The following is a 27,500-nucleotide window of genomic DNA, read 5'->3' as shown; positions in this document are numbered from 1 at the left end:
GGAAATATGCAGGCGGCCTCCAGAAGTACTACAGCAACCATTCTTCCTATATTCATTTCCTAACACATACAATATGACACTGAAGATAAATATTACCCTCTATACGTGATTTTCTATCTAGTTTCTGCACATTTTTTATTACTATATATCTATCTCTATCTGTCTATACTTTCACAGACTGGGAAAATATACCTATACTGTATAATGAAACTATTCATGATCTGGCACGTTGGTATAATTCTACCAACTGAACACGTCATGGCACTGTGAAACAAAACAAAACCCCTCTCTCTCTCTCTCTCTCTCTCTCTCTCTCTCTCTCTCTCTCCTTCCCCCAGAGTATTCTAATTAAGTAAACAATTATACGCAATTTTTACTAATTCATCCACAATCCCATATGTACTCCATCATTCTGCCTTTCTGTACAATCTTCAAAATAATCCATGCATTCATGTTTACATACACCACAATACTCCTTTCTACCACAAATCAGTTCGCCTTAACCTTCAATAAAAATTCGATCAAGTAGAGTGAATATCCAGAATAAACGACTGTTGCTGTGGTCTACTTCAGTTATATACTCTGATGCAGGTTCCCAGATTTTTGTTTTCACCTGCATATTTCCGATTTCTTCCTATCATATTTACAAGAGTGGGAGTATGGTTAATAAGATATTACTTACAATATATCGCTTTACACAAGAATACACGATAAAAAAAAAAAAGATAAAGCTCTAGTTCGATTAAGGAAGACTGTGACGCAAGTTCTCAAAGTATTATGAAAATCGAAGTAAATTTCGATTTAAAATGTCCACTGATGAGACTATATTAACTCTAAATTTATGGAAACAATCAAATAATCATGAACCAAAGAATATTTTTAATCAAACCGTCTTGATAACATCATGCTAATACGAAATTTAAAAAAGACGTTCAAAGAATATGAAAAACCAAGATAGATATGGTTAAAAAAGAGTATTCATAGACTAATGCTAGTTACAAAACATTATGCGTTTAAAGAGATATGAAGATCCAAAACATATCAACATTCTGCTGAAAATCAATTATGTAAAAAAAAAAAAAAAAAAAAAAAAAAAAAAAGTAAATCTGCAACAAAAAAAGTGTATCGATACCATTTTACTAATAGGCAATTCAAATGAAGATACTGATATATATATATATATATATATATATATATATATATATATATATATATATATATATATATATATATATATATATATATATATATATATATATATATATATATATATATATATATATATATATATATATATATATATATATATATATATATATATATATATAGATAGATATATATATATATATATATATATATATATATATATACACACACACACACACACACACACACACACACACACACACACGAGACAAAGAGCTACCTTGTCCACCACACGTGTCTATCAACAATAGTTTACTGATACGAAGCTGACATAAAGGCGTTCGAAACGAGAAATTGCAATTGTATATCGCTCACTGGTGTAGACTGTCGGCAAGAAAATTATTTAATGGCGTCTGGATCGCTTAGAAGTTCTTGTACAGATGCTTTGGGTAAGATGCAACGATGGCTATGGGATATACAAGCAGTTAGTTCACTAGTGCGTTAAATGAAGACATGTATTTATTACTTGCTGCTTGTGTGTGTGTGTGTGTGTGTGTGTGTGTGTGTGTCTCTCTCTCTCTCTCTCTCTCTCTCTCTCTCTCTCTCTCACACACACACACACACACACACACACACACACACACACACACACACACACACACACACAATGCCTTTCATTCTTCCATCATCACCTGTTGCCCAATCACCAACTTACATCCTCCCCCACGTACAAATAACCCCATCACCCAAGCACCCTCCATTGTTTAAGCTAACCACCTATTCCCTCATCTATCACTTGTATCCACCTACCATCACCCCTCCCTCATACACAAACTATTCACCCTTCCCCACCACCATCTACTCACCCACTCACTACCAGCATCCACCACCATCTTCCTCCACTCACTACCTGCATCCACCCCCACCCCCACCTTCCCCCACTCACTACATGCATCCACCCCCACCCTCCCCCACTCACTACCTGCATCCACCCTCACTCTAAGCTGTGCCCTTTACTGGCGACCTTCCACTAATGCAACTCTCTTGCCCTTCCGCTGGTCACGTCGGTAGGTAGCATGGTAGGTAAGCGAGTACAGCTAAAGGTACAGGTAGGTAAGACAGCTGGTAGGTAAATGGGTCAAGATGAAAGAAGCAGGTAGGTTAAGTCAGGGAAATCGGTTGGCAGGTCAGGCACGTAGGCAGGTCGAAAGATAGGTGGTGGTGGTTAGGAAGACGTTTGGTTACGAGGTGTGGATAAGTGGGTATGTAGTTAGATAACAGTTTGGAAAACGTCTGGTTCGGTGGATTGGTAGCTAGGTAGGTAGGCAGATTAGGCAGAAAATCAGGTAGTTATTTAGGTACAGGCACGTTAGAAAGGCGTTTGGTTAGGCAGGTAAGCATGAGTATCAGGATAGCTGGATAGGTCTGCTGGGCAGGCAAGTCGGTAGGTGGACGAATAATGGGACGGGATGAATAAGAGGTTGGATGATGAACTCAGTGGGTGAGTGAATAAGGTGATAAGTGTAAACGTGAGCGGGTGAGAGAGCGGGTGAGTGCGTGACTGGGTAAATGGATAGGTGAAGTGAATGAGTGAGAAGAGGAGGCAACTTTAAACAAAAAGTGGTAAGTGACCTGTTTCCCGGGGGTGGATGGATGGATCAGAGTGGAAAGTCTGGTGATGCTTGGGTTTTGTTTCAATTTAAACAATAATAATGATAATAATAATAATAATAATAATAATAATAATAATAATAAAAGTAATGATAATGACAACAATATTTCGCTTTTGCAGTAACGAAGTTCATATGTTGTATGTTTAAATAAGAGAACGTCTCTCGAATTATTCTGGATTCCACCAAACGGCTTTATTCGGGTTAGGGAAAGTCCATTGGAGCAAAAGTGGTTAACTGTTTAAGAACAGCTGAAGCATTTTAGGATTTTACTTCATCTGATGCCTGACTGAAGGAAATGTTTGTATCCAAAGTACTAACTCTAACAAACTGCTCTACTAATTAGTACCGCACTTAATATTACAGTACCTTCTAAATTAACACTATTATAACTATCAGTATTACCGGTACTCCTATTATTAACATCAGTATTCACATGGGTCACATTCAGCTCCTCCTGTGTTACTCCCTATTTACTTGACACAAAGGCAGACTACAAACCACTCGCCGCCGCTCTTTCTTCATCACGACACGCACTGCCGCAACTACAGCGACACCCACAATAAAAACTAGCAGTGTGCAATGCCACCCCGGGCTTCCTGCATCTTCACGCTCAATCTCACCTCACTCCATGGGCATCTTCACCATATGTATCCCCAGGAACGTGAACAAGATACTGGCACTTTTTTTCTTTCCCAGTGTAACTTTATTATTCTGTCTGTCACTAACTGTCTACCTACCTACCTACCTAACCTACTACCTAACCTACATACTTGCCTCCCTATCTAGTCTACTAACCTACCTATTTACCTGCCTACCAACTAAATGTACCTTCGTACCCGTCTGCCTATGTATACGTATATATATCTATTAGCTAAGCCAGTAAGTATATCTACCTGGCCGTGCACACTGTGACCCCCGGGCTTCCTGCAACGTGGCCCTCACTCCAAGGGCCTCTTCACTCCAGGCACTTGATGATACAGATATTGCCTCTCAAGCTTTTCACTTCCTTATGGGGTCTCTCCATTGATCCATCCGTCTGTCTGTCTGTCTACACTTCTGTCTACCTGTCTGTCTAGGCGTCTATCTGTATGCCTATCTATCTATCCACCTATCTAACTATTGTTAGACGCTTCATCCACTGATTGATGGTCTCGACAAAAGCACCTTCGGCCATTTGTGTTCTTAATGAGTAACGACTCCCTAATATCCTCCTCAACCCTTATACTCACCACACTCCCCCTAATATCCTCCTCCATCCATTACATTCACCACTCCCGCCCTAGTGTTCTCCCTCACCCAATATATTCTTCACACTCTTCCTAATACCATACATCAAATAGTCTATCCATCTGCACTTCGCACTCACTTCTTTAACACTTTTTAGTACGAAGATGAGCTCCATTAAATTATACAGTATTCTTATTTCCTCCATGTGATTTAATTCAGTTCTAGGACCTCCTTGCTGAAAGATAAAAAAACAATCTCCATCAACCCATTTATTACGACGATCTGTTAAACTCTTGTGCTCACCAAATTATAATCTTAATTTCATGAAAGTACTGTCGTCAGCCTTTGAAATAGGATAGTTTATTATAATCTCACCACATGATATTCTTAAACTAACAAAAGCATCATCAGCCCTTTCAATACGACGATCTTATAAATCTTCCTACCAGCACCATATTCTTCAGCTTAACGATGGCCTCATCAGCCCTTTCAATACGACGATCTTATAAATCTTCCTACCAGCACCATATTCTTCAGCTTAACGATGGCCTCTAATGCTGATCGACTTTAACCTCTCGCACACATCTCACGGACGACTCGATCAAGAGGCGGCCAATGATGCAATGCGCGTGGTTTTGTTATTCCAACATTAAGAAGGCAATTGGGAATTTTCATTGTTGAAACCCATTTACTTTCAGATGCCTCGCTTTCAAACTGTACTAGGTGGTGGTTTTGCAAAGAAAATGGAAGAGGTCACAGGAATGAAAGGATAACCGGATACTGTCTTTAAACCTATACAGTCAATATGAGAAATGAGAAAGATCTGCTTACTATCCTCTACTCATGACGTAACAGGTGTACAGTTACAGGATCGATAGATTAATACATTCTATACCTTCCAGTAATTTATACAATGAATAATCGACAGATGCAGGAACACTATTCCTTCAGGCAATAATAAGATATCCGGTATACCTACAGGTAATACTAGATCGGAATAACACGCGTGAATTAACATATAAATATTGTCCCCGCTGGTAATAAAAAATATAACCAATGATCATATTAGATCAGACAGCAGAGATAAGAAACAGTTAATACACACATAAAGAAGATAAATATACACATAGAGGCCTTCCGGCTGTGTTGACCTGACTCCCCTCTTGGCACAAGGTGGAGTTATATATATATATAGCTAAAGACAAAAGGCCTGTCTTACTGTCACATCGCAGGGACCACGTAATTACAACGACGGTATATAGACGGACATGCAGATAAAGACGATCGACGGATATGGCACACACATAGAGACTAATGAAGACACAATCATATAAAGTTAAAATGCAATTTTTTGTGCGTGTACAGAGAAGCCGGACTCAAACACCAAAAGCCCACAAAGTTGTTTAGTGCAAGAAAAGCAGAAATCAACATCAAAGGGCGAATAAAAAGGAGTAATTTAAATGAGATTATGCAATACAATTTGGTAAATCTGGATGAACATACATGTAGGGTACACTGCACGGATAGCTCAGATTCAGATATACACACATAGAAGCTAATAAAGGAACAATGATACATATACGCAGACTACATACAGACCAAAACAGAGACGTTAAGGCGATAAACATACACCACAACACCAAACATCCCTTCCGGCGGAGTTGGCCCTTATCCCTCACTTGGAACAACATTTGGGTAAATTTAGCTAAAGACTAAAGGTCTGTCCTACTGTCAAACTTCATATATATATATATATATATATATATATATATATATATATATATATATATATATATATATATGAATGAGAGAGAGAGAGAGAGAGAGAGAGAGAGAGATTCAAGCAGATTGACTGATAGCCTAGGTCAATATGCGTATGGGCTGATGCATAAAAGATGAATACAAAGACCGATAAATCGATAAAAGTATATGACAGACACAAAGACAAAAAGAAGCCAGACAACTAGTCAGACAGAAAACTGGTAAACACACACACACACACACACACACACACACACACACACACACACACGCACACACACACAGCTGCAGACCAAAACACTGTGCTGCCGACGAAAGTGCAACACGGCTATAAACACGGCTATAAACACAGCTATATCTATGCAGACAGAAACCTATGATATAATGCTGCCAATATTCTCAAAGGGATGTACGTACACTGACGTGCGCCTGTGTCTGTGCACAATGCCATAATGATTAATAAACATACAAATACTTAAGACCTCAAACTGTGTGTTTTTCTCGTTTGATATCTGACCCTACAGTATTCATCCCTTTCAAAATGCCTATATGAAAACACGGAAACGGTGTCTGGGGCTGTTGGCCAAAACAAAAATTGCGTCATGTCTGAAGAGAATTTTTGAAGATATATGGGAATAGAGTTGAAAAAAGTGTCTGAAAGAAAGAAACGGAGAAAATACAGCAACTTTCCACATATTCCGTGGAAGCCTATACGACACAAACAGATACAGGTAATGAGCAAAAATAAATAAATAAATAAATAAAAAATAAATAAAAATAAGATCATCAACTTTGCAGCCAAAGCTAACATAAAAAAAAATGGAAAAAACGGCTAAGGAGATAAATAACTTCGACAGCAAGATCGGTAAAAGACAGCTACAGTCACAAACAGCAAAGTCGACGCACAACCCAGACATGACAACAAACACCCCACAAGTGACCAAACAAACCCCTACAACAGACACCAATAGAGGTATATAGTTAAACGGAGCAAGTGACCGCCAGAAAAGACAGCACAAGTGACAAAACAAACACCAATAACAAGCGCTAATAGAGAGCAAGGCAGACACACAACCAACACACAACGACAGACATCCCACAAGTGACCAAATAAACCTGCACAACAAACCCTAACGGAGAAAGGTAAACACACCCAGTGACAGCCAGACATAAACAGCCTTCCCCTTCCTGTCGTTGGGTCTAAAACCTACCCTTGGCACCAAAAGCTGGGTATTTCCAAGAAGGTATTAGAGGTAGAGTGGTAGCCAGGGTTTCATAAATACGGCACTTCTGCTTACCACGAACCCGAGAACAAAATAACACATAACAAAAAAAGAACAACAGTGGTGACAAAAGAATACAGTAACTTCAAATAAACATGAAAATCAAGCAGTAAAAAGGATAAAAGAAGCCCAAGCAACAACAGTAAGAGAACAAAGCAATAACTTAACAGTAACAAAGTAATAGCATGAACAAGAGAAGAGAACAACCAAAACAAGTACAGGCAAATAAAGGTGGAGTACCAGCCAGAGTTTCACAGGTAGGGCCCTCCTTGTTATCACGAACTTAGGAAATATTGACAGGGATAAATGAGGTTTTCTTCTTCTTACCTCGAACTCAAGCACATAATAACATTGAACATTACGCAGGGAAGAAAAATGACTGCTGAAGGAATATGAAACAGCTGAATACACTAATGTGAAAATCAACTAATCACAATATGCGAACAGGGAACTAATGCAGCGGTCCCTTCTTGCTCGCAAGAGCAACAAACACAGGAGAATAACCTAAGGAAAAACTGCGATGAAAATACGAAACAATATAGTTCGAGTGAAAATCATGCATTTTCAAAATCAGAACATAATAACACTAAGAAACACGCGGAAAAACCGTGGTGATAGAAATGAAATACGACAACAAGTAACAACGAAAGGAGATCCAAGTAACAACAATATGCGAACTGTGCAATATAATCAGTAAAAGTATGAAAATATCCTGATAACATAACAGAGTACATACCATTGATTGTCAAACATTAAATAATAGCATAGTGGCATTCACAAACAGTTCTAACCATACAAACAAATTATTACCATCGCCATTATCATCACCACTATAATTATCACTAAAAATGGGGTGGACAGTGTCACGAAACAGCGAAGGAAAGCGCAAAAGTAGAATTATTAACAGTAACCAACGAAACCGACCAAAATTATCTATCTCATCCTCCCATTAGCTCCACTTTCACAAACCCTCAAAAGTCAAATTCCCCTCGGTCCTTTCCTCGTGCATGGTGGATCTTTAGGCGTTTCATCTATTATAACAGCTTTTTACCACCACCACCGCCGCCCTCATCCTAAACAACACACCCCTTCACTCCGATGACTTATTTCTTCCTCTGTAGATGATTTTATTCAATTCTGGAGTGATCGCTATAGTGATGGGGTTAATTAAGGCTAAATATCACCCACTCATTTCGTAAAGTATCTCCTAACGTGAATAAAATACTCTAGATGTAGCAAAAACAAAATTAAAAATACGTCACCGGACTGAAGGGGTTAATCCAAACAGGGGTGGGTAGGCTCCAGAAACAGGAAAACGGTACGCCACGAAACAAACATCTATCACACAAAGCACCTGCGAAAATGGGCCACCCCTCCATTAACTCATCACTCCAGCCCTCGATATTCTCAGCCCCAACTCACAGGCAACATCATCGGCAGAAACATAAAACCATTTCCATGTCTTCATTTCGTAATTTCCAGTTCGTGGTGACTAAAACTCAAGCCTTCGTTCTTTTTTTTTTTTTTTTTTTTTTTTAAAGTTCCGGAGACAAACTTTTAAAATGATGTTTAAACTCCGACGCTCTGAGTTTATTCTTGTATACGTTCGCTGTAAGAAACTGTAAAAACTCTCAACCATTCCTTCTTACTTTCGACTTACAACTCTCAGTGGTGAATAGCTAAACGGCTAAATATAATCATCTGAAATTGGCCATAAAAAAGCTGTGTCCCAGCCGTCCTTCAGGTGTTAATACAAGATTAGCTTTCTGAAACTTTTAGTTTCAATCTGTACTTCAAAATGTTCCCATCTGCATAAGATCAAACGCAGGAAATACTGTGCTGCTCAACACTTACAGTTCCATGGAAAAAAAAAAAAAAAAGTTCGTACCTAGCATTTTCTTCTCACGCACAAGCGCAATTTTTCAGCTGATGGAATGCTACTAAAAGCTAATCCACCAGCAGGAATGTGAACAGCAAAGTCACTGAGTACTCTACTTAAGTGGGACAGAAAAAGAAGTCCTCCTTAACCCCGCCTCTCAAACGCACGAAGCTTTGGCAACGCTGGGATAAAATCTGCCATTGACTCCAACTTCCGTCTAAAGTTACAGTGCAATGCCTCCCAAAATAAAAGCTCGTTTCCCAAGAGGTCGAGGGGGGAGCATCAGGGAACGATATTGCTCAAGAGCCATTTCGTAAAGGTAATAATACTTCATACCACGTTGAGTACACCGTTTCCCGTCCGATCAGCGAAATTAAACAACGTTGGGTCTGGTTAGTACTTGGATGGGTGATCGCCTGGGAACACCAGATGCTGTTGGCATCCCTACGTATCAAGTGGGGTTGGTGGAGGATTAGTGCCCCTCCCTGTAAAACAATTAACTCTAAGCCCTTGACCACCTCATTTGGGATACATGGCGTCTGGCAATAAATGAATGAATGAATAATACTTCCGAATATATGGTAAACATTACACGCAGCAGAATTCCCTTCCGGATGACCTATATTCACAAAGGGGTACCGCTATACCCATATATCGAGAATTAATCCCTTTTACTGCGAGGACGCATTTTCTCTCTTGAATTTGTAGTCTCCAGACGATAGTATTCAACTTGCGAGACACATCGACGTGAAAAGGTTACTGAAAGCTTCCTTCATTACGAGGTTCATCCTATTCGGGATAAAATTATCTGGTCTTAACATGACTTAAAAAAAAAAAAAAAAAAAAATCTGATTATAAAGGGTGAAATAATATTTTAGTCTTTCACAAGGTGGTTTGAAATATAACAATACAATTTTCGACACTATAGTATCCTGAAGACACTAATGTGTCCCCTAGTCTGAATAAAATCGTCTGGTGGTAGAACAAAAAATCTTACTGAGCGGGTTCACTGAAAGACCTGTCCCCGAAAGTCATTAAGTTCATCGGTGCTATCTATAATTAATTTCATCATCGTACTGGAGTGCTACACATTCTCACCCTGCATGACGAAACCAATCCTTCAATACGATATATTCTTGGTTCCGCCCCTATGTTATTTAGTTTGGTGGACACTACTCAATGTGTGGGGTTTAGAATCACTATCCACTAAGCCCTTCAGTATGATTAAGTTTACACATTTGTTACCAGTACTGCCAAATTATATACAGTACCGTATGCAACGTAGGGGAAGCACCATGTAAAGGGGTTTATTAAAGCAAAATCTAACGCTTCAATTCGAACAGTTCCTCCTTGGTTAATTAAAAACGCCAGTGGTAATGAAAGAACAATATATAACGAACATCAGGGTAATCAAATGAAAAAAAACATGAATGCCAAGTGTATCGTGCAGACAGCATTTGTGATTCTGGCGTGGAGAGGAAGGTAAGTCTTCCTAATACTGTTATCCACCAAGGAAATTCCTGCAGTCACGTTTCTAAAAGGATATTTTTTCCAGGCCTATTGTGTAGCGTCGTGTTAATGTCTGGTTATAACAGGAACACCAACTTCAACTCTTATAATAACATACTCCATCAAGGCTGTTTCTCTCTCTCTCTCTCTCTCTCTCTCTCTCTCTCATACACCATCATCTGCCATCCCACTACAATACATTTTCACACACTCCCCAACCTTAACCCTGCACCTCGATCTCAGCCGACCTCTTCTTCCTGCCACCCCACCTTCATACATTCCCATACACTCAACCGCCTTGATCCTCCACCCAGTTCTTGTCCATTCCGTCATTCCGCACCTACACTCACATGCCAACTCAAATGCTCATATACCCACTCTCCATCCCGTATTATGTCTGCTTCTTCTACAAATACACAAGGGTAAATACAAAATAATGTTTAATACCCGGGTAAACCTGATCATAAAACCTTGGAATCAATGCGTGACTTGCAGAAGGCTTGAAACAAAAATATACGACTTGCTGATGGCACACATTCACCATAAAGCTTTAAGGACATTTAAGCCACGAAATTCTATCACAACAAAAGAAAAAATTAACAATCATCATCATCATCATCATCATCATCATCACCCTATCTCCTACAAGCGTTACTGAGGTGGTTAGAATCTAGAATTAAGAAGTGAAAAAGCATCTCATCCAATCCATGCAGGAGAAACTATCAAAAAGAGGTACCTTGTGAGATAAGATATAAACAGACTCACTGAACTTTAAAATACGAAGATTAAAAAAAAATCACATTTGAGAATACATGACGTCGCTCACCTTACGCACAGGTATAACAGCTTCTCTCTCTCTCTCTCTCACACACACACACACACACACACACACACACACACGTATTATGCCTGCACTTCAACTTTAAACTCATATAATAATATATTCCATCAAGGATGTTTCTCTCTCTCTCTCTCTCTCTCTCTCTCTCTCTCTCTCTCTCTCTCTCTCTCTCTCTCTCTCTCTCTCTCTCTCAGCCGGTGTATTACAAACTCAACTATCTTATCAATAATCTCTTCATATACCTATCTATCCATCAATCTATCTTACAAACACAGCATATAGTCATCACCAAACACATCTAAAATAAACAAGACTCAACACATCTACCAATTTAGTTTCAACCCACTACCACAAAACAGAAGGACAGCCAAACACATGAATTTTCCAACTACAGCGAAGGATGCCACCTGAAAAACCAGTCCTTCAATCCCGATCCCACCTCAGAACACGATATTCAATGCGTAATCGTGACTTGCCTGATACCCAGCGTGGAGTTTCTGGGGAACAAATAATTATTCTCCTTCACTGCTATACGTCAGGGATACTGGGACCTGTAACTGAAGACGTAGTGGTGATCGTGGTATTGTTGTGGAGGGGGAAGACAAAATTTGAAAAGAAAAAAATATATATAATACTTTGTGGTAGCAGACTGATAATAACAGAGATTGACAACATTAGCAGTAAACATAGGCAATGTTAAGTTGTTGCAACCCTCCACCTGACCAAGCACATACTCCCCACCTCCCTGCACAAAACGGCCATCAACCCCCAATCTTTTTTTTTCTTTTTTTTTTCTTTTTTTTTTTACTGGGAGTAAGGTGAACACCTTGAGGATGCATAACCTCAGCCCTTTAGATTCACTGCGCAAGTCACACTGACATCTCAGGGAATATATTTTTTTTAACTTTTCCATTATTGTAAAAAAAAATTACTTAAGACACAGCATTGTACGTATCAAAAGGCACCAGTTCACTATAAGACAAATAACTATGTAAAATCTCATGACTCTATAGTGAATACTTTCTGAGCTCTTCCCCAGAAACGAAGTCTCAACGCCCGGCCAGCCGCCCAACTCTACGGACGGACACCTATTGATCCCAGTGATAACAACACCCTCCTCTGACTTTGTCAGGTGGGGGGGTAATAACTGAGAGGCGGATCAATGCATTACTTCAAAATAAGAAACAAAAAAATTGGGAGGGAAGTACCTTGCCGCGAACGTGAGACGTTTAAAACAGGAAGAATGAGAGGAAAAAAAAAACAAGTTTAGGACACGACAAGAAAAAGATAGACAGACAGATAGATAGATAGAGAGAGAGAGAGAGACTTCAATAAGACACACTTCACAACCTTAAACCTTTCCAATCGCAAAAAAGAAAAAGAAAACTTGGCGGTTCAAGATCCATAAAGGTAGACAAACACATTATCCAGCTATCCTACAGTGTGTCCAACAACGTCTTGCTGTGCCTGCGGTCTTTCCCCGAGTGGCCTTCACCGACACCGTTCTACTAAGTATTGTGCTAAACTTAATTAATACTGTAAAAATGAAATCAAATGTGCAAATCAATCTTAACTCCCTGAATACCGATGACACATTCTTCGCGTAAACTGGATCACCAACAGACAATTACCTTCGACTAAATGGAAATCTCTTTAAGGGTGTAATGTTGGCTGTTATGTGACTCCAACAATTCGACGCCTCTCCTCATGAATATTTCATCGTCTAAAGCTAACGATAATAAAACAGGCAATACTTCAAAAGCGATCAAGTAGAAAGACATCCCCAAATTAAATTATTCGTCTGTAACCTCAGACACTCATTCGCTGGACCCTCGTGACTAACCTGACAAGTGTACAAGAAAGGAGAGAGAGAGAAAAAAAATGGCTTACAAAAAACATTCAGATTCAAATTCGACCACCAGAAACTAAACACAATATAAATAATCTGACTCGTTCAACCTCCTTCAATTCGACTTCCATTATTTACCACGAAAGTGATCGAAATGTTAGGGTAAAAAAATCAGAAACGAATCCTCTCTCTCTCTCTCTCTCTCTCACACACACACACACACACACACACACACGAGCGAGCGAGAGAGAGAGAGAGAGACGGGGGGGGTATACCTACTCTGAATTAACTACTACCAAGCATAGTGAAAAACAAACAGTAAAATCAAAACAATCTTAATTCCCTTTTAGCTTATTTCAATCCGAGGACGTATTTCTTATTCCAATTTGACTTTATTCGACTTGAGTATCCTAAAAGAGAAAGGGTTAATAAATACTGTATCTAACTCCCTAGGGTTAATGAATGCTGTATCTAACCCCTCTCGTTTAAGTCTGTCCTTAGTTAAATAAAACGGTCAGGGTATAGTAAAAATAAGTACGCCACTGGACTGAAAGTGGTTAACTACTTATGAGATTTAATGAACTGGCCACAGAGCAATATTTTCGTGACTGGCTGGTATTTAGGAAGTGGATGATGTCTGAATTGCCTCATGGTTGACTCTAATGATGGCGTGACTCACTTCCTATAATCAGTCTGGTATCAAGACGGCTGTCCAAATGGTCTAAAACTTGGCAAATGGAATTTAACGTTGAAAAATGTTAAGTACTTAACGTAGGCAAGACCATTGGAGATACTAAATACAGCTTAGATAACAAAGAAATTAGCAAATCGGAATGCGAAAGAGATCTAGGAGTTATGATTAGTAACGACCTTAAACCAAGGCAACAATGCATTAATGCGAGAAATAAAGCAAATAGGGTCCTAGGATTTATTTCGAGAAGCGTGAGCAATAGATCATCTAAAGTCATACTGAAACTTTATCTAGCATTAGTAAGGCCACATTTAGACTACGCAGTACAATTTTGGTGTCCTTACTATAGAATGGATATTAATTCGTTAGAAAATGTACAGAGAAGAATGACTAAAATGATACATGACGTCCGGAACCTGTCATATGAAGACAGACTGAAAAGACTAAGTCTGCATTCGCTAGAGAGGCGTAGAGTAAGGGGAGACTTAATTGAGGTGTTTAAGTGGATGAATGGTATAAATAAGGGAGATATTAGCAAGATACTTAAAGTGAGCATACAGGATAGAACTAGAAATAATGGTTTCAAACTAGAAAAATTCAGTTTCAGAAAGGAAATCGGTAGAAATTGGTTTGGTAATAGAGTAGTAGACGAATGGAAAAAGCTACCTGGTAAAGTAGTTGCTGCCTCTTCCACTGAGAGTTTCAAGCATAGGCTAGATAAGCATATGACAAATAAGGAGTGGATATAGAATAAAGAAAATCTTATAACCAATACTAATTCAAAAAAATTTTCTTTTCAGGTTACACTATGATAGTCTCTATTCTCCTTTCACACTTTCCTGTAAAATGTCCACGCCAGTTTTTCTATACGGCGTGGTGTTCTTTCTGACTTTTTCCTGCCGGCTTCGGCTGGAGGGTTTGGAGGGCGGGGGAGAGCCTTCTTCTTTGCTATCCTTATCTCATTCTAGTAGTTCAGTTACTCTTCTAGGAGCTGCCTAGCATGGGCCAACTGGCCTACTGCAGTTATCATCTCTTCTTATGTTCTTATGTTATAACTCCACAGAATTTTAGTTTTCATGTTAAGTAAGAACTCTCGTAGTTAAGTGGGCTCCATTACATCCTTCACTACGATAACGTTTTTTCAACTTAACTAACACCACACAATTCTATTTTAATTAGGAGGACCCTTTTACACACACACACACACACAGATATATATATATATATATATATATATATATATATATATATATATATATATATATATATATATATACCAGGTAAATAAAAAGAAAAAGGTACTCAACATTTCTACTCATACTATTACATCATACCTGCACTTTTAAGTATGCACTTACAAAACCCAATACTCCACGACTTTTAAAAATACTGCATAACCGAAAATACAGGTAAACTATAAAATGAACTCGGAAGCCCCACCTCATCATCCAACTCAACCATACCAAGCTTAACATTATTTCACTGCCTCATCCTACCTAATTCATCTGCCTAATTTAACCAAATGTAACCTAACCTCATCGCACCTTACCTAACCAACCACACGCAACCGCAGCTGGGCGTGTGAGTGACATTTGGCAAGTGGCGGGGTAAACAGGCTGCTTCCGCAGTGATCAGTTATAGCGTGAAGGTAATGGGGTAGGTGATGGTAGTGTGGAGGGTCGCTTTCTCGGTCTAAGATGTCGTCATTTATGCCACGAGTTTTTTTAGGAGTTGCTTTGGCCCATGTTTGCTTCTGCTTATTGTCTGTGCTCTGTTTCTTTTGTTGTATCTATCAATACTTGTTTATCCATCTGCCTGTCGTATTTTTGCCTATGTCACAATACGCCATACTGAGAGTAACGCGACCTTATCGTTGTCGTTGTTGGTGAAAACTTTAAAATAACATACCGTTAAACTTGAAGCACCAATTTTCACGGTGCATACTCACTCGGCCAATCCCCTGTTCCCCATCGCCATTCCAGCTTATCACACCAAACTCTTTGTCCTTTACGCACATTTCTTTATCTCCGACACCTTTACCCTTATATATATTGAAATACATTTTCACTGAAATCAAACCGCTGATGCTACAAAATCCATTTTTTAAAGGATAAACTTTCCATCTCCAACCTAAGTCCCATCGCCACGATTCTAACCTATCTCACTCATACAGCTCCCATTTTTTTACCCCTTCTTGACGGTTTCAAGCCACGACGTACAGTAGATTCCGCGGTCGACGAACGTGATTGTTTTCATTTAGTAGGTGATGGTACAGTGGAGCATCCCTTTCTCGGGAGACTTTGCCGTCATTTAGGGCACGATAATATATATGGTAGAGAGAGAGAGAGAATTTATATTATACATACATATATATATATATAATAAACATTTGTATTTACATAGAAGGAGGGCGGTTCTTTGGCTCTATGTGTCTGCTTATTCCTTTGGGTGCTCTATATCTTTGGCTTTATTATGTGCCGTATCTGTATTCATTAGTTTATATAGCTGCCTTTTTCTCTCTTATCTACCTATTTGCTGAATTTCGTTTATTGGAAGGAAGGTCGCTTTCTGACTCGGTGATGCCATCATTTGTTTATGTGCGAGCGTGTCAGCTTGTTTCTGTATATATCCTGTGCTGTTTTGTGTATTTCTCTGCCTGTCTATCTGACTATTTCTGCTTATCTATTTACTGTATATATCAATCTACCTATTTATCCTTCCATCCATCTATCTGCCTATTCATCTTTCTACATTCCTGCCTTCCTACTTACCTACCTACCTATCTATCTACCGATCTATCCTTCCATCCATCCATCTGTCTATTCATGTTTCTAAATGCCTGCCTGCCCACTTACCTACCTACTTATCTATCTATATTCATCTGTCGTATTTCGTTATCGGTAGGTGGTGGACGGTAGCATGGGGGGTCGCTTTCTGCATGGGATGTCGCAATATATGGGGTGCTCTTTTTATTTTCAGGTGTCTCAGAGTAGGTTTACGTCTGCTCGTTTGTGTCGTATTTCCTTTGTTGACCAGCTCTTTCTCTTACTCCCTGGTGTGTTCATCGTTCCTCCTCCATTAACCTCTTCAGTACGGTGACGCCTTTGATTCTCGCTATTACCAGGCGATTTTATTAAGCTTAAAAATGTCATTAACTATTAAAAATCGTCTGGCCACAAGAATGTATCGTCAACGTATCACCAACGTAATGCTGGGGTAAAGCAAGGTTATGAGGTTGGCTTTGATAGAGAGAGAGAGAGAGAGAGAGAGAGAGAAATATCAACGGGTAAAAAGAAGCTCCCCACATGCATTCTTAACACCAAAACTCCCGGCATTAAATAAAGGACAAAGTCAGTGGTCACGTTTCCTTTGTTCCCTCACAAATTCAAGTGGCTTTTGGACATGTTCCTATTTTTTTTTTTTTTTTAAGTGGAGAGAAAAATCAAAACCTGTCTCAAAATCAAGTTCCTGGCATTGGTACAGAATTAGGCGCACATACACGCACACACACACACACACACACACACACACACACACACACACACACACATATACTTGGTTGCATCTCAAGATTCATTTAAAAATAAAGTTACACATTCTTCCTAACTCCCACTACGATGACGTACTTTCCTGACAATTCTCATACTACCAGAATTTTACTCCACATCTCTCCTTAACTAAGCTCAATCGTCTGGAGGTAGGAAGAATAAAGTGACACATAATGAGAGATTAGCCAGCCAGGTATCCACAACATTCCACAGATTTTTTTTTTTAGATCTTAATTTAATATTTTTATCAAGGTGACATTTTGGAAGCGTGGCCCGAAGGCGTTATGACTTGGTATTACTGCATGACCTTTGGGAAGATATGAAGGGGAAGGGAGCACTGGGAATTGGTAGTTAACTGGCGGGTGAAATGGTCAAGGATGTAGACGACTGATATAAACACATAAAGATACAGTTATAGACAGAATGGCAGATGGTTAGACAGACACACAGACAGACAGGTAAAAGACATAAAGATGCACAGATATGTAGATACAGACGCAGACAAACTTACATACCAAAATACGGACATTCAAAATAAACAGACTGAAAAATAAGCGGGAAGGCAAACCTACTCACATCGACAAGAAACAGATACACTATATACCAAAGGATGAAACACCCTGCTATATCACACCCAGGTAAATCTAATAATTTTCAAGCATATTGGCTCAGATGTTAAATCGCGAGACAGCGACAACGAATATACATATATATATATATATATATATATATATATATATATATATATATATATATATATACTAGAGATATAGACAGATATGGACACACGGTAGATATATAGCTTTCTCTTCGGAAAAAAAAAAAAAAAAAAAGTTTAACTGAAGCTTATGAACACTGACCCTCAAGGTATATTGGGGTTTGACCTCGCCACACCCCTACTACAGGGTACGGTCAAAGGTCAACCCCCTAACTAATCTCTCTCTCTCTCTCTCTCTCTCTCTCTCCCTCTATTGTTAGAAAACTTAATACCACTCACGAAAACTAACGTTCTCAGAAAAATTATAAGTGAAAACTAAGATAACTACAAACATTTCAAACTAACCTTTAAAAAATGATACCACATACTGTAGCTGTGGCAAGGTAAGTAGAGTTACCGTGATAACTCAGGGCACCAGTGCTTGTAATAGGATACTGATGGTAAATTTCATTAATAATGATAATAATAATAACAATAATCCTGATGAAATCACTGTTCCAAAGAAAAATATGTACGATGCGCACACACACACACACACACACACACACACACACACACACACACACACACACACACACACACACACTCACACACACAAAAATATATATATATATATATATATATATATATATATATATATATATATATATATATATACACACTTAGATAGATAATTACATACACACTATAGTCGCGACAGCGAGAGGTGGCGGAGAAGCTCATCCCACTCTCTTCCCACTGGAATGTCTGTGATTGGTGGATGGTGGGATGGGAGGCGCGTGAGTGAGGTTAGGAGTCCATTTGATGACCAGTACAGGTGTACCGTCTAATCTGGAAAGACATCGTCACCTGCCTGGTGCTACTCTCTCTCTCTCTCTCTCTCTCTCTCTCTCTCTCTCTCTATGAATGTATGTACGTTTTTCTAACATTTGTTGTGATGTGTTTTCATTATTTTTTTTAATCTCTTTTTTCATGGTCTTGAAATACAAAGGAAAATACTGTATTTATCATGCTGTACTTATGCAGTCAGTATCCCATTATAAGGCTCATCAAGTCATCCGTAATTCATCGCCGTATTTAATAACCTTAAAAGACCGCACCAGCCTCCCCCCTTCAACCCATCTCTCTCTCTCTCTCTCTCTCTCTCTCTCTCTCGAGTGAAAAAAGGAAACATTTGAGGGGTATTGATAAAGGATTTGATGTAGAAATAAGTTTCATAATACATAAGGAAGGAAGTTAAAATGAAAGGCAGCCAAGAGTGTGTGTGACCTGAGGAGGGAGGCTAATTCTCAAGGGACAATATAGTCTGGTGTGTGTGTGTGTGTGTGTGTGTGTGTGTGTGTGTGTGTGTGTGTGTGTGTGTGTGTGTGTGTGTGTGTGTGTGTGTGTGTGTGTGTGTGTGTGTGTGTGCGCCCTTCTCTCACTATCATACTCCAGGACTTGTACACTGTTCCACGTCAATAAAGTCATTACCGGTATATGCAATCCCTCCACGTATATATATATATACTATTTTGCTTACATTTTGTTGTGGTGTGTTGAGAGAGAGAGAGAGAGAGAGAGAGAGAGAGAGAGAGAGAGAGAGCAACATAGGGAAGAAAGGGTTAAGGAGTGGCAAGTATGGACAGGTGGATCTTGTGACCTGTGATTCCCTTCAGCCCTCCATGACAATCCCCAGGGACGTGAGCGCAGTGTGAGCCTCAGAGAATGTTTGCCTTTGTTTCCTCTGTATTTTACATAAGAACATAAGAACATAAGAAGAGAGGATAACTGCAGTAGGCCGGTTGGCCCATGCTAGGCAGCTCCTAGAAGAGTAACTGAACTACTAGAATGAGATAAGGATAGCAAAGAAGAAGGCTCTTGACTCTTCACCTCACCTTCCAGCTGCTTTGTCTGCTTGTCCGACGGAATGCATTGCTTTTGGCTTGAGATGTATATTGTATGGCCGTTCTAATGCTTTATTCTAAAATATAAACTTAGCAGACCTGCGTTCAATCGATCAAAAAAAAAAAAAATCTTGACACAGGTGAACAATGTTTTCACAATGAGCGATGCTCCTGTTCGTGTTGGTTTAAGCCAGTTTATTCTGAATGAATATTTCCCAACCATATGGTACATAAATCCTTATTTATGGTTTTTCTGAGAGAAATAGCTGAGGTTCACAAGCATGAGAATTTTACTAAAGAATTATTTCAAAAGTTTCGTCCAGTGCTTTAAAATGACAAGACAAAGCTTACATAGATTATTTTATGACTGTGTACACCCATTGCTTAATTCTCATATATATATATATATATATATATATATATATATATATATATATATATATATATATATATGTGTGTGTGTGTGTGTGTGTGTGTGTGTGTGTGTGTCTGAATGCATGCATGTACGCCCTCCGGAGCGACGGGGTAGGGGAGAGAAGAAAGGGGCTTAGGATTGACAAGTATGTCCCGGTGGACCTGATCTTGTCATTACCACTCCCTCAAAGCACACGTGTTTCTCTTTCTGTATTCTTCTCTCTCTCTCTCTCACTCTCCTCACTCACTCCACTCTACTCACTCCACTCTACTCACTCACTCTCTCTCTCTCTCTCTCTCTCTCTCTCTCTCTCTCTCTCTCTCCTTCCCTGATTTTGGCTTATGGTGAGTATTATCCTGTCCTTTCTAATGTTTTACTCCTTAAATGTTTTTGGCTGGACTTTCATATTCTAGAATATCAACATGCACACCTGTATGTATTGTGATATACCATAGGTAATAGTCTGTGTACACATATTAACTGCTGTAGCAATAAATAAAGCTTCGAACCATGGCGATCAATTTGGTGACGGTACTATGAGGGAAATACAAGCGCTCTCACACCTCCCCATTCTGCCCATCACCGTAGACCAATCAGGGACGAGAGAAGGAAAGCCTTTTCCTCAGTCCTCCCTGAGGGAGGCGCTTCTCCGCCACCTCTCGCTGTCGCGACTGTAGGACACATACCGTACAGAATAATAAACAGGCAGATGATTAGATGGACAGAAAGATTGAGAGGGGAAAACTGGTACAGCTTCACAAAAACTTAAAACTCCCTAGAAAAAGGAAATCAGTATTCAGGATTGAAAAAAAGGGGGCGGGGGGGCGGAACAAATGATACTAAGCAAAACACAAGTTCCCCCTAAACAAAATCAAATTGTGCCGTAACCGATAAGAAAAGTTAACGTACTGGGCAGGCTGAAATGAAGGACAAATGAGACTAAATATGACACTGGAAGGAAGGCAGTGACAGATGGGAAGATGCAAAAGGGAAAGAGCTTAAAACCACCAAAAGGAAAACGAAAGAAGAAACAAAGAATGGGGTGGGAAAATGAAAGAAGAAAAAAAAAAGGAGGGAAACGATGAAAAACAATGAAACGATGAAAAGAAAAATAAAAAAGTGAACAGGGAAAAATAAAAACACCAATGTAAATGAAACAAGAAAGAGGAAATACAACAATACATAAAACACAAAATAGGTAGAGCAAGAAAGAGAACAACAGAGAACAGGAAAGAGAACAATAGCACCGAGAAAGAAGGAAACAAAAGGTACAAAAGGAGAGAAAAGTTATCACCTGCCCACCTGCACTCAATCTCTGTAAAGCTTTTAATCCCACAAATCCCTCAAACGAGAGAGAGAGAGAGAGAGAGAGAGAGAGAGAGAGAGAGAGAGAGAGAGAGACAGACAGACAGACAGACAGACAGACACAGACAGACAGACAGACTGAGAGAGAGAGAGAGAGACAGACAGACAGACAGACAGACAGACAGACAGACAGACAGACTTACAGACACACACACACACACACACACACACACACACACACACACACACACACACACACAATATGCTATAAAGACGGACATAGCTTGCCTCATAGAGCTTGCTCAAATGGAGAGACGAATTGCTCGAATAGGGTGCACAGACAGACAAATTTACATACATAAAATATTACAGATAAAACAACAGGACGGAAGGATGGAGAGATCTGCAGATAAGAAAGCAAATAAATCATACTACGCGCATCGGTTCGAATTTATATGAGGCGGCTGTTTTTATTTATCTATTTTTTTGCCATACTATATAAAACCACGAAGGGTGTGCTAAAAAAAAATAACCATCTTCCCAGTTCCATCTGAAGATCATGCACAACGGGCGAAGTACAGTGAAAACCCTATGTCCATTAGTGTGTTTCAGATGGCTCGAGTCTTCCGTTACGTATTCGTCCAACTTTGGGAAGATGTGCGCGCCTCTCTCTGTACGCTGATCGTTTAAATTGTTTAGAACTACAGTAGCTATGCGTCGAACCCCTACACTTCTCAAGGAGGAAAATCAGAATTATTGTTACCGTTACTTAAACAACACTCCCTCCCCCCCCCCCCCAAAAAAAAATACAGATAAGAAAATGGCCAATGATCCAATTACGCTATCAGTAAGAAATCAGACACCATTAACGTGCTTATACAGGACTAGCCCATTATCGCTGTCAGGAGAAGTATGGGGGAGGCGGCGACCTTACTGGGGACGAGGAGCCAAGAACGTGTAATTGGACAGAGACAGCTGGTAATTATTTAGCAAGGCGAGGTTCATTAACAAAAAAAACAAAAAAAATACCAAACGTAAACTAATCAGTAAAGCTATAAACCTTCCCCATATATTAATATCGGTATCCACTACAGCACCAATTATGTCTTTAAACACAAATAGGCAATCATCTCCCATCTACTGACATTAACACATCCATACCATAACCCTTACTTATTCCAACGCCTCAAACTACCGTACTCATTCTAAATTTAACTTTATATCCAGTTTGTCCACCTCCATAAAAGTCTTAGGGTTCAACAGCCACGTTTTCACAGATAAACACCTTCAACATGAGGATGAACTGCAAAGCCGGTTTCAATCAAGCTAACACAGGACGATTTTACTAAGTTTAACGAGGCCCCCCTTGGGTTGAAGGAAATAACACCCCTGACAAAAAAAAAAAAAAATCAAAACGAGACGTACGTTCTTAACTGATAAAAATCGTCCAAAATGAAAGATATCGGAGTGAAAGGGACAAAGGTCATTTCACACACACACACACACACACACACACAATAAATCAGTCAATGGATTAAGGTATAAAAATAATTGACAACGGAATGAAAAAAGGCAGATAAGCAGCATGGAATAATACAGGGCCACAAGGCAATGAGCAATGGTGTAAAAAGGTAGGGGTGATATGAGGATTTTTACGAAAGGAAGAGGGGCAGGAAGGAAGAAATAGACGTGGCGCCAGAGATAACGCTGATATAAGGGCAAAAAAGGCGGCAGGGAGGGAAGGGGGAGAGAAGGACAGGCATGAGAGAGGGAAGGAGGTAGAAGGACTGGGAGAGGCAAAACGGAAAGGGGAGACCACAGGTCCGCATAGGATAAGGAACTGGACGGTAGGATGGTACAGTGACAGAACGAAGGAAAAGAAGGAATATATGAAAAGTGTGAGAATGTCACGAAAGAAAATAAGAAAGGAAGCAAAAGATATTGATGGTTAAACATACAAAAAATTATACAGACAGACTGACAGATAGATAGCTATAGATAGATAGATATAGACAGACATATATATATATATATATATATGTGTGTGTGTGTGTGTGTGTGTGTGTGTGTGTGTGTGTGTGTGTGTGTGTATAAAGAGACAGAGAAAGAGAGAGGTGACGCAAGAGATATAAAGATAAGCTCTACGCCGTCACTGAGACTTCAACATTAATGCATGAATCTCATGACGTCTACTAAATTCAATTTTACATCAAGAATTAAAACCAAAGGTAACCATCAATAATATTACCAATACCTTTGCACTGCAAACCCTAATGCAAAACAGGAATTTGAAAATCATTCATAGACAACAAAAGATCCCCCTCTTTTGATATAATCTGTTGAATGACGCAATGGTAAAGGCGTCACAGACAAACCTTCAATAACCCTCTCAACGCAATGACTTTTTTTTTTTTGTTATCTCCCGACGATTGTACTTCGCTTGGGGAGTTGTCTCGTAATAAGGGATCCATTAATTTCTTATAGAAATACGGCGCCTTCTTTTATGCTTGCTATAAAACACACACACACACACACATTAATCTCAAAATAGAAATATTAGAGTTCAACAATTGCTCTACCACCCACCACCAGACCAGAGTAAGACCCTTAATCTTATTGGGGTTGTTTTCCGGCGGTGATTTGCTGAACACATTCAACGGGACGTGTTCCGGATTTACACAATGGAGAGAGAGAGAGAGAGAGAGAGAGAGAGAGAGAGAGAAACATTCGACAATATTATTATAAATGATACTACAAAAATTACAATTTTCACCGGCGTACAGTTACTGTTGAGAATCATCATCATGATGCTATCACAAAAAACCTCCACAACCACCATCACTATCAACTCAACCCATGAATTTCTCCTTCAATCCCTCTCGCAAGATGAAGCCAGCCCCACACCCTTATACCAGCTGATCCAATAAACAGGTGATCCCATGTAAACAAACCCAATCCGCCTTACTCTTGGCCCGCCGTCCAAGTCACTCCTACACTACCTTCTCTAACCCCACTACTCCAACCTCTCACACCATTCTCAACTACCAATACTATATTCCGCCTCCCTCTAACCTCAGGTTCAATTGTCCCTAATCTGTTTTTCCTCCCTCTAACCTAGGCTTAACTTTAACACTACATTCTACACCAACTACTACCACCTCACTATGTCAACCAGACTCCTCAATCTAATCAATTTAACCCCATTCCTTTAACTATTATTTCCCATCCTCTATCCGCCCTTCAACTTTAACAACATATTTCAGAGTTAACAACACCTATTCTACATTAACTCTTATCACCTCATTATTCAAACCAGCCTTACTAATTCAACTTCATCCACTACAACTTAAGTCTCCCTCCCTCTAACCTTATTTTTTCACCTCTAATAACACTGCTAAAATGCCAGCACCATTCTCTACACCTCAGTCACCTCATTATTCAACCCAATCTAGCCTCACCAAATTCAACCCAATCAACTGCTTTTCTATTCTGCCTCCTTAACCTGACATGCGAGACCACTACCTTAACACTACATTCTCACACACTATTCCAATCTGCTCACTCACGCACTACCCGGAAGACGTGCCACCACTACCACGCCGAATACTTCCCGCAGCCTTCCATCTGAAAATACTGTCTCTACACTGAATTCCACACCTACACAGCTTTTTATGAGTAATTTCGAGGACACACAAACAATTACGAACGCATGTATGTCGCCTCTCTCTCTCTCTCTCTCTCTCTCTCTCTCTCTCTCTCCTTTCCACAAGGTAAACAAACCTGATATACACAATCGTATATAAGCACAGACTGCCATTCACTCAAAGCGTAAATAAAAACACGAGTATATGTGTTTACTTTAAACACTCACAAATATACACGCAGTCTCCTATTCACATTTTAGTATATACTGTGCTTTCGCGACAAACCACAAAAACACACAAAGGACAGACAGATACTTTAGTGATAACTCCAATAGTACATTTTCATGTAAACGATGATGTACACACACACACACACACACACACACACACACACACACACACACACACACACACACACACAAAACCACACACACTATTACATGGTCACTTACTGCAACATACTTTTATTACATCTGCATCCGCACACATACACTACTCACACGTTTCTCTCTCTCTCTCTCTCTCTCTCTCTCTCTCTCTCTCTCTCTCTCTCTCTCTCTCTCTCTCTCCAGACATTAAGGCACCTTTGCCAAGATTCCCAGACACACCTACACATACACTTCTATCATATGGTCACGTACAAGTACACGTACACACACACACACACACAAACCCAGACTGTTAGATCTCTCTCTCTCTCTCTCTCTCTCTCTCTCTCTCTCTCTCAACCATATAACTTCTTTGGCTACACGTGTCTTTAATCATTTACACAGCACGGTTTCTTTAAGGTTTCCGCCAAAGTAAACTAACAAAATTTTCAATCATGCAAGTCCCTGATCAGCATATGAAGGAAATATGGCCATTAATCATTCGTTCGCCCGTACTAACAAACGATCAAGGTGATGACGGCGCAACTGACTGCCTGTGGGGAGAGAGAGAGAGAGAGAGAGAGAGAGAGAGAGAGAGAGAGAGAGAGAGAGAGGATAAAGGGCAAATGAAGAAGACGACAGAGAAATACTATGAACGAAATACCTTAGTCAACGTCCCAATTCCCATCATTACAAGTACAGTAGGGAGGGCAAGATCCACAAACTGACGTAGATTGTAACAGCAGGAGATACTATCATCCCAGTACCCAGTGCAATGGGCCATACGTCCATTCAGTTTTCTCTCAATCCCTCCACATTACAAAAACATGTAAATGGAAGCATAATGAAATGACAGAATAAGAGGAAAATTGAAAAAGAAAACATGAAAACTTATATTTGGTAACAAACTTATAAAAAAAAAAATGTCTTTCCTTTGAGGCAATACGTGACTATTATGAACATACACCGTATACCATTCATGTAGTCAGTTTCTCCTATCTGACCTAACGACAACCTACCAGACGCCATATCTTGAGGAGTGGCCATAACAATAGGGCCCATCCCTTTTTCTCCGTATTCAATTACTTTCCCTACTTTCATGACAAATTACACTTCTTCAAATACGTCAAAGCCTCTACTGACCTCCTCCGTTAAACTCTTCTTCCATCGCACACAGATCCTACCTTTTATACTCCTCCACCCCAGTCTGGGCCTCCTGCTCCCACTCTCATTACCATTATCAAGGTAAATTTGGATAAGAAATAATAAAACAGACAGGTTCGCCAGATACTGACGTTAAGAAACAATACAAAGCCTAACTTACCTTAAAATCAAGTGGCTCAATTACCACCAAATACCATCTATGTTGCTATGGACATTATCATATTGCAATTTCCAGCAATACAAAAGAAAATATCAAAATATGAATCACTGAGTACGGTCTTTAGTTCAATCATCTCCCGTCGCATTGTACTGAGGAATACCACGCAAGAGCAACCTACCATACAAATTATGTTCACTATTATTCCAAAAAAATATTCCAAAATATACAAAAACTAAAATTACTGTATACTTCATGAATACGCTTTATAATACAACACCGTACTTTACCTTCCGGAGTATGCACGTCTCCTTCCCTCAAATCACACACGTTGCTTCTCTTTCCAGACACTTTATTCATTTACACTTTTTCCAGGCAGTATTTAACCCCTTCAGTACGATGATCACTCTCTACTTAGTTTAGGAGAGACCTCTTG

At 39.4% G+C, this 27,500-nt stretch overlaps 1 protein-coding gene and 1 pseudogene across 1 annotated transcript in view; one reads left to right on the top strand and one right to left on the bottom strand.

Moving 5' to 3' along the window:
* The window catches only part of LOC145401943 (uncharacterized), a 174,489-nt gene that overhangs the window by 112,008 nt on the left and 34,981 nt on the right, over positions 1-27,500 (bottom strand). The gene's annotated exons all lie outside the window — the stretch shown is intronic.
* LOC145402471 (5S ribosomal RNA) lies at positions 9,291-9,410 on the top strand (annotated as a pseudogene).

The sequence above is a fragment of the Coenobita brevimanus genome, chromosome 57, assembly GCF_032717465.1.
Source record: "Coenobita brevimanus isolate Jiangsu-jjx chromosome 57, ASM3271746v2, whole genome shotgun sequence".
In the NCBI taxonomy this organism is placed as follows: Eukaryota; Metazoa; Arthropoda; class Malacostraca; order Decapoda; family Coenobitidae; genus Coenobita; species Coenobita brevimanus.
The sequence above is the reverse complement of the archived record's forward strand: the minus strand, read 5'-3'. Positions and strand labels throughout refer to the sequence as shown.